Genomic DNA, 13,761 nt, shown 5'->3' on the forward strand with positions numbered 1-13,761 from the left:
ACTACCATATCGTTACTACTGAAAGACTCCTTCGGTGTACCTGTGCTGCAGGTACACCGAAGGAGTCTTTCCTTGGCGCCAAGGAGTTTTTCCTTGGCGTACCCCACCCTGTGGGCCACTACTGGATCTCATTCTCTGAGGTATTCCCCTCTATTCTGACATCACCACTTCCGCTCTGTGGGCTGTGTTCTTCTATCTACCTAATAAAGGCCCGGATTTATCAAAATGCGGTAAGTACCGCATGTGATTGCAAAAGGGGTGTGGTTTATTGCAATTAATTACCTATGTGAAGAGCTAAGTTAGTGCACATTATCAGAATTGCATGAGAGAGAGAGAGAGAGACTGGCCATAATGTCATCCCCATAGATAGGTATTTGTATCCCTATGGTAGGCCCACCTAGTAACTCGAGGTGGGGTTTAGGTATGAGTGTAGGGGATTAAGGGCCACTTTGACATTCTACGTGACACGTACGAACAGAACAGTGGTCTCTTGTGAAGATTTGATAACCTTTGGAGTGAGGAAACTCACTCCAAGATGAGATTTGGGCAATGTTCTCTCAACCTAGCTTGATGTTACCCAGGTAGAGAGTCCATTGCACACATCTCATCTTGGAGTGAGTTTCCTCACTCCGAAGGCCATCAAATCTTCACAAGAGACCACTGTTCTGTTCGTTCGTGTCACGTAGAATGTCAAAGTGGCCCCTAACCCCCTACACTCATACCTAAACCCCACACATGCTTTCTCACTGGTTTCCCCCTCTGGAAGCAAAAGGAGCAGCAACAGAAGCCTCTTCTTTCAGCCCATCAGATTTTCCTCTAGCCTCTGGCATGCTGCTTTTACTCCTGACTAGGGAGGGGGTAGGGGTAGGGAAGGCCAACAGTGCTTATTCCTGCCGGCTGGCCAGGCTTCTTCTCCTGCTCCTGGCTAATGACACTTCTTCTGGAACTGCCAGCTGTGCAGTGCTTCCCTTGCTCCTGGATGCGCCGGGGGAGCAGATGCTTCATTTTGCGGCTGAATACCATTCTGCCCCTCCTGCTCCTGACTGCAGGTAAGGGAGGCCAGCCTCGCTTCTTGTGGCACCATGGGCCATGCAGTGTGCTCTTCCTGCTCCTGGCTGCTGGAGGGGAAAGGAGTGAGCAGAGGCTTTATTTTGCAGCCATCTGCAACCATCTGGACTAGAAACAGCATTCTCTTTCAGTCTCTCCTCTGAGCCAACTCGATTGGCTATCCCAGGGTCATAAGGCAGAATTAGAGAAGTATAAAGCGTGGTCAGTTTGAGTTAGTGGTTGAGGAGAAAGGCACTGTTTTTGTTTTCACCCTGCTGAGCTGACCCCCATTAACCCAGCTTGGTATTTTTCTTGTGTTTAGTAGAGATGTGAATCGGAACCGGAATCTGATTGGTTCCAGTTCCGATTCAAATCTTAAAATTTTTATCGTCTGGCCCAATTGGGTTTTTGTTTATCGGCTGCGCTCGATCCGATAAACAAAAAACCCACCCTGACCCTTAAAAACCAACCCCTTAGCTTCCCCCACCCTCCCGACCCCCCAAAAAACATTTTTAAATTACCTGATGCTGCAGTGGGGGCGCGGGGAGCAATCTCCCACTCTCAGGCCATTGACTGCCACTAATAAAAATGGCGCCGATGGCCCTTTGCCCTTACCATGTGACAGGGTATCCGTGCCATTGGTCGGCCCCTGTCACATGGTAGGAGCACTGGATGGCCGGCGCTATCTTTAAAAATGGCGCGGGCCATGGCCGGTCGCTCCCGGACCCCGGCTGGACTTTTAGCAAGTCTTGTGAGGGTCAGGAGGGTCCCCCAAGACTTGCCAAAAGCCCCTGGTGGTCCAGCAGGGGTCTGGGAGCGATCTCCTGCACTCGGGCCATCGGCTGCCAGTAATCAAAATGGCACTGATAGCCTTTGCCCTTACTATGTCACAGGGGCTACAGTGCCATTGGTCAGCCCCTGTCACATGGTAGGAGCACAAGATGGCGCCGGCCATCCAATGCTCCTACCCTGTGACAGGATCCGGCCAATGGCATGGATACCCTGTCACATGGTAAGGGCAAAGGGCCATCGGCGCCATTTTGATTAGTGGCAGCCAACGGCCCGGGAGCAGGAGGATGGCCCAGAGCAGGAGATCGCTCCCGGGACCCCCACTGGACAACCAGGTACCTGTAAAAAGTTTTTGGGGGCGTCTGGAGGGTGGGGGAAGCTAAGAGGTTAGTTTTAAAGGGTTGGGGTGGGTTTAGGGGTTATTTTTGTGTGCCGTTTTTCCCGCCCTCCCCCAAAATCGATGATATTTTCAATCGTTCAAAGCCCGATTCACATCCCTACTGGACACGCCCCCCCCCCAGAGTGATGTAGGCGTGCCCCAATGCTAAGACAGTGACACCTCCAGAGAAAGAAACATCGGGGCAGGCTCTCCCACCCACCCACCCTCCACCAACCGCTACCGACGCTGGTGTGAAAAAACAACTTCTGCAGAAATAAAGGCAAGTGCCTTTTTGAAATTCACTGTGAATTCAGGGGAAACAGAGAGCCCTGGACACGCTCCCCCAGAGTGACGTAGGCACGCCCCAGCACTAAGACAGCGATACCTCCAGGCGTCGCGCGCCATGCATTGTGCGCCAAAGGGGCACGACAAAGGGGCTATCCCCTTTGTGCACCCCTTCGTGCAATCCCAAGTGCTGGCAATATATAATCTCCAAATACACCCTGAACATAAAAGAAAAAATGGCAATCCATCAACCTTCATCAGAATGCAAAGACAACAGAAACAGAACAAACTCCAACAATAACTGGAAAGTAAAAGGTATGAAATCTAAAACAAATCTCAAATATCAACACACAACGATTAATCACAACAACAACACTTCACTCTGTAACTATCTAACACTCTTCTTCCTACTCTTTAATTCTCATCAATAATCAAAAAAATTCCTATCATCAACGACCTTCTCCAAGATGAAAAACCAGACTTTATAGCTATCACAGAAACTTGGGCAAAAAACACTGACACTGTAATAATCAACCAAATCAACAACTCTTCTTATAGAACTTTTTCTTTACCCAGACCAAAAAAGAAAGGAGGCTTAATGCTCATCTCACAAAAAAATCTACAACTGAAACCAATTCCAACAAGCAATTGCTCTCCACTAGAAATTGCATTATTTGATTCTCCACACTTACAAATTTTCCTATTATACTGCCTTTACCAACACTCTCGAAAAAAAACTGCTCACCACTTATTAACTTTTTTCTGACCAAACTATCTATTACCAAACCTATAATTATTCTAGGTGATTTCAACCTACATATGGACTCTACCCCCCTATCACCTGCATCCTCATCAATCATTGATGCACTATCATCTCTATGTCTCAATCAAATTATCACTGGCCCTACACACAAGGCAGGTCACACACTAGACCTAATCTTCATCAATACCAAGTTCTGATCGAATCACCAAACGACGATTTCTAAAATTCCATGGTCTTACTATTCTATCATCCACACAAATCTATTCTCTTATCATAAATGCTCAACAAAAAAGCACCACCAAAACCTTCTCCTATCGTCCACCTTTCTGCATGGAAACCCTTCAAACAAATCTGCAGACTGAAATAACAAATATTGATCTATCAAACATAGAAAATGCAACATCTTCTTGGTTCAACATCACGAAAACTACAGCAGACAAGATAAATCCCATAATGACAAAAACAATAAAAGAAACAAAAAATCAAAATCCCTGGTACAACAAAATCATCAGAGCAGCAAAAAGGAAACTCAGAAAAATAGAGAGATCCTGGAGAAAAAACAAAACAACTACACTTCTATACGCATACAAATCACAACTTGCCGAATATAAAAAACTCATCCATAAAACAAAAAAAGACTTCTACTCCAAAAAATTTCCAAATGCCAACAAAACCCTAAGATGCTCTTCAATATAGTAAAAACCCTTACAAAAACCTCTCAAGACGATCAATCACTATCATCACCAAAGATCAGCAGTGATGACTTCGCCAACGTCTTTAATGAAAAAATCAAAGTACTCATAAATAATAACCTAAAAAATTACTCTCAAGACCAGAAACTACTGAACATTCAAACAAAAACCTGGTCCAACTTGAAACAGCATCTTCCTTAGAAACCCAAATGATCATCAAAAAAATGAACCCAGCCAAACACACTATTGATGCCATTCCCATTACAGCAATAAAAAATCTCGATCCATCAATCACCAAAACAATAACAAAAATTGTAAACCTTTCCCCTCACTGAAGGAAACTATCCGGAAAGCCTAAAATCGGCCATCATCAAACCCATTCTAAAAAAGAATATTCTAGATCCAGAAAATCCACTGAACTACAGACCCATTTCAAACCTCCCATTCTTTGCAAAAATCATTGAGAAAATCATCCCTACTCGACTCACCGATCACCTTGATGAAAATAACATCCTCCTTCCTTCTCAATTTGGCTTTAGAAAACAACTTAACACAGAATCCTTACTACTTGCCATGCATGACTTCGTACTCAAAGGTTTTGAAAAAGGCCAAAGTTACCTTCTAATCCTCCTCGACTTATCAGCAGCATTTGATACTGTAAACCACTCTATACTGATTAATCGTCTTTCTGAAATTGGTGCTAACAAAACAACTCTTCAATGGTTTTCCTCCTATCTGTCACAAAGATCCTACCAAGTACTACTTAATGATTCCCTATCAAAGAAAATCAACTTAGACACCGGAGTTCCCCAAGGATCCGCCCTTTCAGCAACACTCTTTAACATTTAACTTCTCCCACTATGCCACTTCCTTACAAATCTGAATCTAACCCATCTCATCTATGCTGATGATATTCAAATCTTAATTCCAATAAAAAAATCAATTGAAGAAACATATACATGAACTGCCTATTACCTAAACAGCATCAAGGAATTACTAAACAACATAAAACTCATCCTCAACTTTGACAAAACTGAATTAATAGCACTTGACAGAAAGAACAACTCTCTGCATACACCAACTCTAAATCTCATGAACCAAAATTCAAGCTTATCTCCAACCAACCATGCCCGCAACATTGGAGTAATAATCGACAAAGAACTTTCATTTAAAAACCATATATCAACAAAAATTAAAGACGGTTATCATAAACTACTTACACTCCGTCATCTAAAACAGTTTCTCTCAAATAATGACTTCAGATCAGTCTTGCGATCATTAATATTCTCCAATATAGACTACTGCAACTCTCTACTCCTCAACTTACCTCTAAACACCATTCAACCTCTCCAAATCCTGCAGAATGCAGCTGCAAGAATCCTTTCAGGTGCCAAAAAGCATGACCACATCACCCCAACCCTCATATCACTTCATTGGCTGCCAATAAAATACAAGATCGAATATAAAGTCCTCTCCATCCTACATAAAATTATATATGAAGAACAGAAAAATTGGCTAAGCCCCTACATTCAATGCCATACCCCAAGTAGAAACCTGAGGTCAGCAAATAAAGGACTCCTAAAAACACCACCAACGCACTCAAATCAACTCACATCTACTCAAAATAGAGCAATATCCCTTGGTAGCCCAAAACCTTGGAACTCCCTCCCAACTAAACTCAGAATTCAAGAAAACCTAAAACATTCAAAAAAGAATTAAAAACGTGGTTGTTCAACAAAGCATATCAAACCACCCAAAGAATCAACTAATCATCACAGCCCTCCATTACAACTTCATGATTAAGGGGTAGATTTTCAAAAAGCACGCCTTAGCGTACTTTTGTTGGCGCATCAGGCGCAACAAAAGTACGCTGGATTTTAGTAGATACACGCGTAGCCGCGCGTATCCACTAAAATCCTGGATCGGCGCGCGCAAGGCTGCCGATTTCGTGTAGCCGGCGCGCGCCAAGCCGCGCAGCCTGCCGCCGTTCCCTCCGAGGCCGCTCCGAAATCGGAGCAGCCTCGGAGGGAACTTGTTTTCGCCCTCCCCTCACCTTCCCCTCCCTTCCTCTATCTAACCCACCCCCCCAGCCCTATCTAGATCCCCTCCTACCTTTGTCGGGGGATTTACGTCTCCCGGAGGGAGAAGTAAATCCCTGCGCGCCAGCGGGCCTCTAGCGTGCCGAGACGGGACCTGGGGGCGGTTCCGGAGGGCGCGGCCACGCCCCCGGACCCCCGTGCCGCCCCCGTGCCGCCCCCAGGCCCCGTGCCGAAACCACGCCCCCGGGCCGCCCCCGAAATGCCACGTCCCGCCCCCAAAACACCGCGCCGATCCAACACGCCCCCCGACACACCCCCGACATGCCCCCCTCGAAAAACCCCGGGACTTACGCAAGTCCCGGGGCTCTGCGCGCGCCAGTAGGCCTATGGAACATAGGCGCACCGGAGCGCAAGGCCCTGCTCGCGTAAATCCGGGCGGATTTACGCGAGCAGGGCTCTTAAAATCCGCCCCTAAATGAATATCAGCACAACTATACTTTTCTAAAATAAGAATGAATTCATTTTGATCTTAAGCATGAATTTGTTTACTACTAAACCTAATAATATGTTATGTTTTTACACCCCTTGTTAACTCCTTTATCCCTATAACCTTATTTTGTAAACCGTTATGATGGCGTTATTTTGACGTTTCCGAATGACGGTATATAAAACTCGTTAAATAAATAAATAAATAAATAGACATCAGGAGGGACACTTCATCCCCTGGACCAGAGAGGTTTTCCTCTCCCCTCACAGAAAGAGCTCACTCCCTAGGAAGTGAAGGAAGGGGAAGGATGGCAAGAGCAGCCCTGACTTATAAATACTTTTATGGCCCGTGGGGAACCACCAATACCCCAGGAAAGGGTTACATACAATTAACCAGTTTAACTTATCCGGCTAACTTTAACATAGCCAGGTATATTTACAGGCATAGCTGCACTGCTGAATATAATGCACTAGTTAGCCAGATAAGTAAGCAAGGAGTAGCATGGATGGGAGAGAACCGAAAAGGAAGTAAACCAAAACGTCTTGGATAAGGAGTGATATCCTATAAGTGGTCAAGTTTCTATGGATGGCAGCTGGGATATTATATCCGGCAGTAATAACAGGGCAGAGTGGTTGAGCCCTATGGGTCTTTTTTCCTGCCATCATCTACTATGTTATTATGGAAAGTTATTGCATTTGCAGTTTTGATCTGCACAGATGAATGATCAACAACAGCAACCCGGTTTCACTTAAATTCTGCACATTGCACATAATTTATGCTAAAAATAGCTACAAAGGATTTATTATCTAAAGGTGATTAAGCTATTACCATTTAAAAAGAGATCTTTTCGGTTTTCTGTAATTAGCATTCTCGTTCCACTGCTTTCTGCTGCTGGCTGTTTATTCCAATACAATGCAGCTCATTCATGTCTCTCTCCAACTTGTTTCAATTTTATTTTAAGAAATTCAAACTACTCACTGGGGAAGGGGGAGGGGGGTTGGGAAAAGCCCTGGATTACTTATTTTCTCTGCCCATTTATGTGATTCCTTTTCTATATTTGCACAGTTGAATCCTTTGAAAGCAATCTTAAAACAGATATTGGACTTTATTGTGTGAATATGGTTCATTGCACTTAATAATAATATCTTCAGTCTGTTGCTCAGAAAATATCACTGTCTGGTGAGTGTTCTCATCTGTTTTGAACAATTTTTTGAGAGCAGAAAAATAATCAGGGCAAACATGCCTATCAGCTTAAAATCTGAACTATGAGTAAATTGGCATGAGTTGTACATACAAATTCCTAGCACAATGCCATCAGAAAAGAATCACATTGCATATTTCTGCTAATTATTTGGCAAGTGACCTCAGTACAAGAATTAAAATTCCAAGAAAGGAAGCTGAAAGCAAAGCTCAGCTAATAAATCCATCTGTAACAGTGGTTCTCAGTGGTCTTTATCCCTTCCCAACCAGTCGGTCTGGTATTCAGGCTATCATATGCACGGGCTGCCATATATAATGTTTTTTAAAATCTGGTTGATATATGCAAATATATTTTGCAACTTCATTAGTGGGAAGTAAAAATAAGAAGTTGGAGATGAGTGTGCATACACATGTGTAAACGTTTTCTGTAAACTGGGTTAATTCGGAGGAGTTTAAGACCGCTCATGCTAGCCGTTACAGAATACATTTTAATTTCTGCTACCCTTGTTACATGTTTCTAGATATATCCATCCCCAATGACATCATCAACCTATAGAACAAGGAATGAGGATGTACTCAGAACATGCTCAAAATATGGTACTTATTTAAAAAAATAAAATAAAACTTTCCTTTTCCATGTCTATATAACAAGGGATGGAACAGCTCCTTTATGAAGAAAGGCTAAACAGGTTAAGGCTCTTCAGCTTGGAGAAGAGATGAAATCATCAGTGGAACAAGTAAATAGAGAATGGATATTTACCCTTTCAGGTACTAAGACTAGGGAACACTCCATGAAACTAACAGGTAGTAGATTTAAAAAAAATTGGAGAAAGTATTTTTTTTCACTGAGTGCACAATTAAGCTGTGAAGTTTGTTGCTGGAGGACGTGGTCAAGGTGTCTAGTATAGATTGGTTTAAAAGGGATGAGAACAAGTCCTGGAGGAGAAGAACATAAACCATTTCTAGTCATTAGATTTGGGAAAATCACTGCTTATTCCTGGAAGTGAGCAACAAGAAATGGATCTACTCTTTTTGGGATCTGCCAGGTACTTGTGAACTGGATTGGCCATTGGGCTTGAAAGATCAAAGGTCAATCAGACCAGATTCAGTATGGCATATCTTATGTTCTTAAATAAGGCTCTATTTATCAATATACAGAGAGGGCATAAAGCCAAGAATGGATGTAAAATTTTCATACTAAAATACATCCTTTTCCTCGTTTTTAACAATTTTTAACAGTTCTTGCCATGTAATTCCATAGGAATCAATAAGCAATGAGAGATTTTGACTTATAAACCACTCAAAAACTTACTCACAAACTAAGGGGCTCATTTTCAAACGCTTATCACGTGCGATAAGCCACTATCACACGCAAAAAGTCCCTTTTCGCGTGCGATAGCATGCGGGGGGCGGAATCGGGGCATAGTCGGGGCAGCGAGGGTAGGAATCGGGGTGGCGAGAAGGCAGACTCGGCGGTGTCTTTGCTGGCGGTTGTAAGGTAAGCAATGTTATCATCACCAGTATTGCGCCCAGTAGCACCACCTTTCACAGTGGCATTATTGGGTGCGAAAGCCGGCAGCGAAAACACTGTAGTGGTGCAAAGGCTGCCAGCTTTCACAGACCTGCCCCCTGTTTTCGCTGGATTCACCATTCTGCGATAGAATGGTGAATCCAGGCCTAAGTAACATAAACTAGGTTAATATGCCTCTCTTCAGGCTACCTGGGAGTAAATGTTTCTGACATAATCATAGGTAAATGCAAAAATAACATTGCAGTTCCATCCTAGCCACACACACACACACAAAGCCTACAACATATTCAGAACATTAGACCACAACTGATATAAATATTAATCTTACCAAGGCACCTCTACTACACTACTTTCTATTCCTCTCTGCTCTTCTGATAACTTCCACTGAGCACCCTACTACAGACCAAACTGTAAGAAGTAGGACGAGATAACAGGACAAGGGATGTCAATCTGGCATGTGAAAGGCATTTTTCAAAGCCATTTCCCCAAGTAAATAGTAATCTACATGGGTAAAATTGCTCTGTCTCAGGAGTGGCCAGCTCCAGTCCTAGGAAGCCACAAACAGTCCTAGTATCAGGATATCCACAATGAATAAGCTTGAGATATATTTGCATAAAATGGAGGCACTGCATGCAAATAAATCTCATGCACATTCACTGTGGATATCCTAAAAACCAGACCTCTCTGTGGCTCTTGAGGACTGGAGTTGACCGCCCCTGCCTATTAGAAAACTGCCTTCCTCAGAGCAGCTAAAAGTACATGTCGGATTCCATAGCATGCCTACTTTTAGCAGGGTTAAAAAGAAGCATTCCCAGAGGATTTTTGGGGTCTAGGTGGGAAAACAGCATGCATACATGAGATTTCCAAAAGTATGCATACTATTTTATTTATTTATTTATTCATACACGTTTGATATTCCACTTTTTACCAAAACAGTCCCTAAGTGGATCACACATTATTTTATGGACCCTTAGGATACAGCCCATCCACTAAAAAGGAGTTACACTATCATGAGGCACCATCTACCCCAAGGACTTTATTTTAACTTCTTTATCTAAAGTCTCTTATCCTTCTACTGATATCTGTACTGCTCCATCTATACCTATTCCTATTCCACCCTTAACATTTATCACTACTAACAGACAAGACCATTAGACATACTCTATCAAAAGCCTACTGATCACGAATAATCTATCTCTACTACTCTTTCCGACTCTGCCCTTATAATTATGAAGTCTGTGATTGTTGTAAACTAAGATCCAATTGCAATTGTAATTTACTTTGTTTGTAATCCACTTAGGGACTGTTTTGGAGCCCAAGTAAATAGTTATCTGTCCTATTATTATTCCCTTGTCACCACAGATGCAGCGCTGAAGCTATTCCTGATGATATTACTACTACTACTTAACATTTTTATAGCGCTACTTGATGTACACGGTACTATGTTGCGATCCTGCCCGTGAGGAGCGTGGGCAGGCTCTTACATTCTCACAGCCAGTCGGGCTGCTGACACTGCTGCTTCTCGTTCTCCCTGAATCAGCTGGGGCTGTCCCCGCAGCTGTTGCCATGCGGCCGGCTCCTCTGCTCCTGTTTCTGCCTTCCCCCGACATACTGCTGCGATCCTGGGACCTTTCAGCCAGCAGGGAGGCCGTCCTTGCCGGTGCCTGCTTCAGCCCGGGTCCTTGCCTGGCAGGGAAGCCATCCCTGCTAGTGCCTGCAGCTTGCTACAGCTCTCTACTCTGCCTGCAGTCTTACCTCTCCTCCTGGGGCTGTCTTCACGGCATGGAGCCGTTCCTGCAGTCAGCCCTTCTCCTGCTTCCTGCTTCAGTCCTTGCAGCTCTCTGTTCTCTCTGCCGGTGCCTGCAGTCAGCCTTACCTCTCTCTGCTTCTTCCTGCTTCAGTTCTTGCGGCTGGGAGCTGCTCCAGTGACCTGCTTTCACCCAGCTCCAGTCCAGGGCTGCTTCGCGGCTTCCTTGGGCCCTCCACGTGGCTGAAGACGCCACCAGCTTCCAGCTCTTGTCTCCAGCCTCCTAGGGCGCGAGCGCGTGCCTCTCTGCTCCTCTTCAAGGGCCAGCCAGGTGTGGCCCCCTGCTGAACCCTCCCTGGGCGTTGTCCACCTTAGCTCTACTAAAGGGCTCAGCGTTCAGTCTGTCTTTGCCTTCGCAAGGAGTTGGTCACTCCTGAGATCCTCGTTCTAGGAGCTGCCTTGTGTTCCAGCCTTCTGCAAGGTCCAGTGTTCCATGTTTTCTGTCTGAGCTTCTTGTCCAGTTGTTCCAGTCCTGATGTATCCAGTTGTTCCAGTCCTGATGTTCGCTTGTTCCTGTTCCTGCCTTGAGGTCTGATTCCTATCCCAGTATCCATGGTCCAGCCCAGATATTACAAGCCTTGTACCTTGATCCTGAAACTCACCTGAAAGCTAAGTACCTTGCTCTTGAATCTCTTGAAAGCTAGCACCTTGATCCTGTGTCCTCCAATGTCCTGGTACCTCGCGGCAAGCCACGCCGTGGTCCGTGACCAGCCCTCGGGGCAGGCTGATTAGGGCCATCTGTGATGCAAGCCATGTACCTCGTTTCTAAATCTCTGAGAAGTCCTTGTTCCTGGCAGCTCAAGGACTGCACTCCTGGCAGTCCTTGAGCTGCCAGGAGTGCAGCAAACCTGCTTCCTCTTTCCTGTGCTCTCCCGCTCTCAGCGTGGTCCGCGACCAGCCTTCCAGGGCTGAGTAGGGCGCGCATGAGGCAGGGTGGTCCGCGACTCAGTCCCGCGGGTGGTCTGAGTAGGGCGCCCTGAGGGACGGTGCCCACGTCTTCCTTCAGCCCTCGATCCTGATTCCACCTCTGTGCATCCAGTCCTGAGTCCACGCCTGTGCCTGCCCACGTCTATGCATCCTGCACCTCGTTCCTGAGTCCACGTCTTTGCCTGAGTCCACGTCTAAGGATCCTGCACGTCTATGCCTGAGTCCACGGCTATGCCTGAGTCCATGTCGTTCCTGAGTCTCGTCTGAATTCATGTTCCAGTCTTCGCTGCCCTGGCCTCCATCTGGCCTGCCGCTTCGTGCCGTACCCTGCGGCAGGTCCGAAAGGGCTGGGAACGGTCGGAGGACTGTTCACAAGACCAACATTGCGTTGTTGGGTCTTCCGAAGCGTGCAGGTCCGGAGGAGGGCCTGTCTCCGGTCATCACTCCAGCCTAGCTCCCGTCCAGCCCATGCTCGGGCATGCCACGCCTCCCGCGGCACCTCTCCAGACCCCTCTGGCGTCGGGCCGCAGCCCAAGGGCACACACATCTCCCTGGAGTAGGATCGCTCTCCTAGCGCTCCACAACAGTACTATACAAACAACATATAAGAGTTGAACCACATGAATGGTCCCTGCTCAATAGTACTTGCAATCTAATCAAGACAAACATACATTTAAGGAAGGCTTCTCTCCTTACCAGATGTTTTTGCCTTCTTTCCAGCTGCTGAGAGAGCTTTTTGCATTTTTAGATCCTCCCCAGTTGGTTGGCCATTCCTCCTTATTTTGGGATTGGCTGAGCTCCCCTTTATAAGCTGGGTAAAGCACAAGGAAGGTGGGGTTGGATGCAGTTTTTTTTGTTGGAACTGGAAGCTGCTGTTCGGTGTGGATCCCAGTAGCCCCCCCCCCCCCCAGTCTGCAACAGTGGAATGCACCAGGAGAGCTCTGAGGAGAAGAGTTTTACTTTTGAGAAAACTGGTTTGTTTTTTAATTGCTCCCCATTCAGGAGAGACAGGGTTGGGTGCTGTTTGCCCTGCCACCAATCAAGGCGGTGTCTACAGTTCCCAAAGTACTACTTTGCCCTGTGTCCAGCAAAAGTGAGGACTATAGTGACCTATAAGAAGAAGACCTTCGTTTTGCAGAAAATTCTTTGTCATCTTTTAAAGGAGAGAGTTTGTTTTTCCACCACCAGCTCCCTGCCTACTTTTGAAGAGGAGAAGAGAGTGTTTTTTTTCTTTCCCATCACTGGGGAAAGATTTGGACACTGATTCAGAGGCTGAGCCTGTAAGGAGAGACTTTGATGCTTGGAGCTACCATTGTGGGGTTTTTTGTTTGATGATTTTTTTCCTTTTTTTCTGGAATTCATTTTTATAAGTTGCAGTAAACTATTTTTTGGTTGAACACCACTCCGAGTCTCTACTTGATTTTTTCCACCTCAAGAGCCAGCCTGCTGAACTGAGAGATCCGCCTACATGAGTACTAATTGAAGAGAGATTATTTGGACATGAGAGACTTATAAGATACCTAACCCCCAGGAGCTTAAGGCTCCGAGGCTTGTCTTCCTACCTACCTGTCGAACCCCAGCCCCCTTGGTGGCTTCTTGTAGTGTTTTGGATGGTGCAAGCGAGAGAAAAGAGAAAACCAGGAGACAGAGGCCCCAAGGACTTCTGCTGTGATCCCTATATTGGGGACCTCAGAACCAAGAGGGGATTACATAATAAGACTTGGGGAGTTTCATATAATAAGACAATTAAAATTAGTTAATGAGGCTGAAGGTAGACAACCGGCTTAAGATTTATAAGCAGCCTTAAAAAAGTGG

The sequence above is a fragment of the Rhinatrema bivittatum genome, chromosome 9 (genome assembly GCF_901001135.1).
Source record: "Rhinatrema bivittatum chromosome 9, aRhiBiv1.1, whole genome shotgun sequence".
NCBI lineage: Eukaryota > Metazoa > Chordata > Amphibia > Gymnophiona > Rhinatrematidae > Rhinatrema > Rhinatrema bivittatum.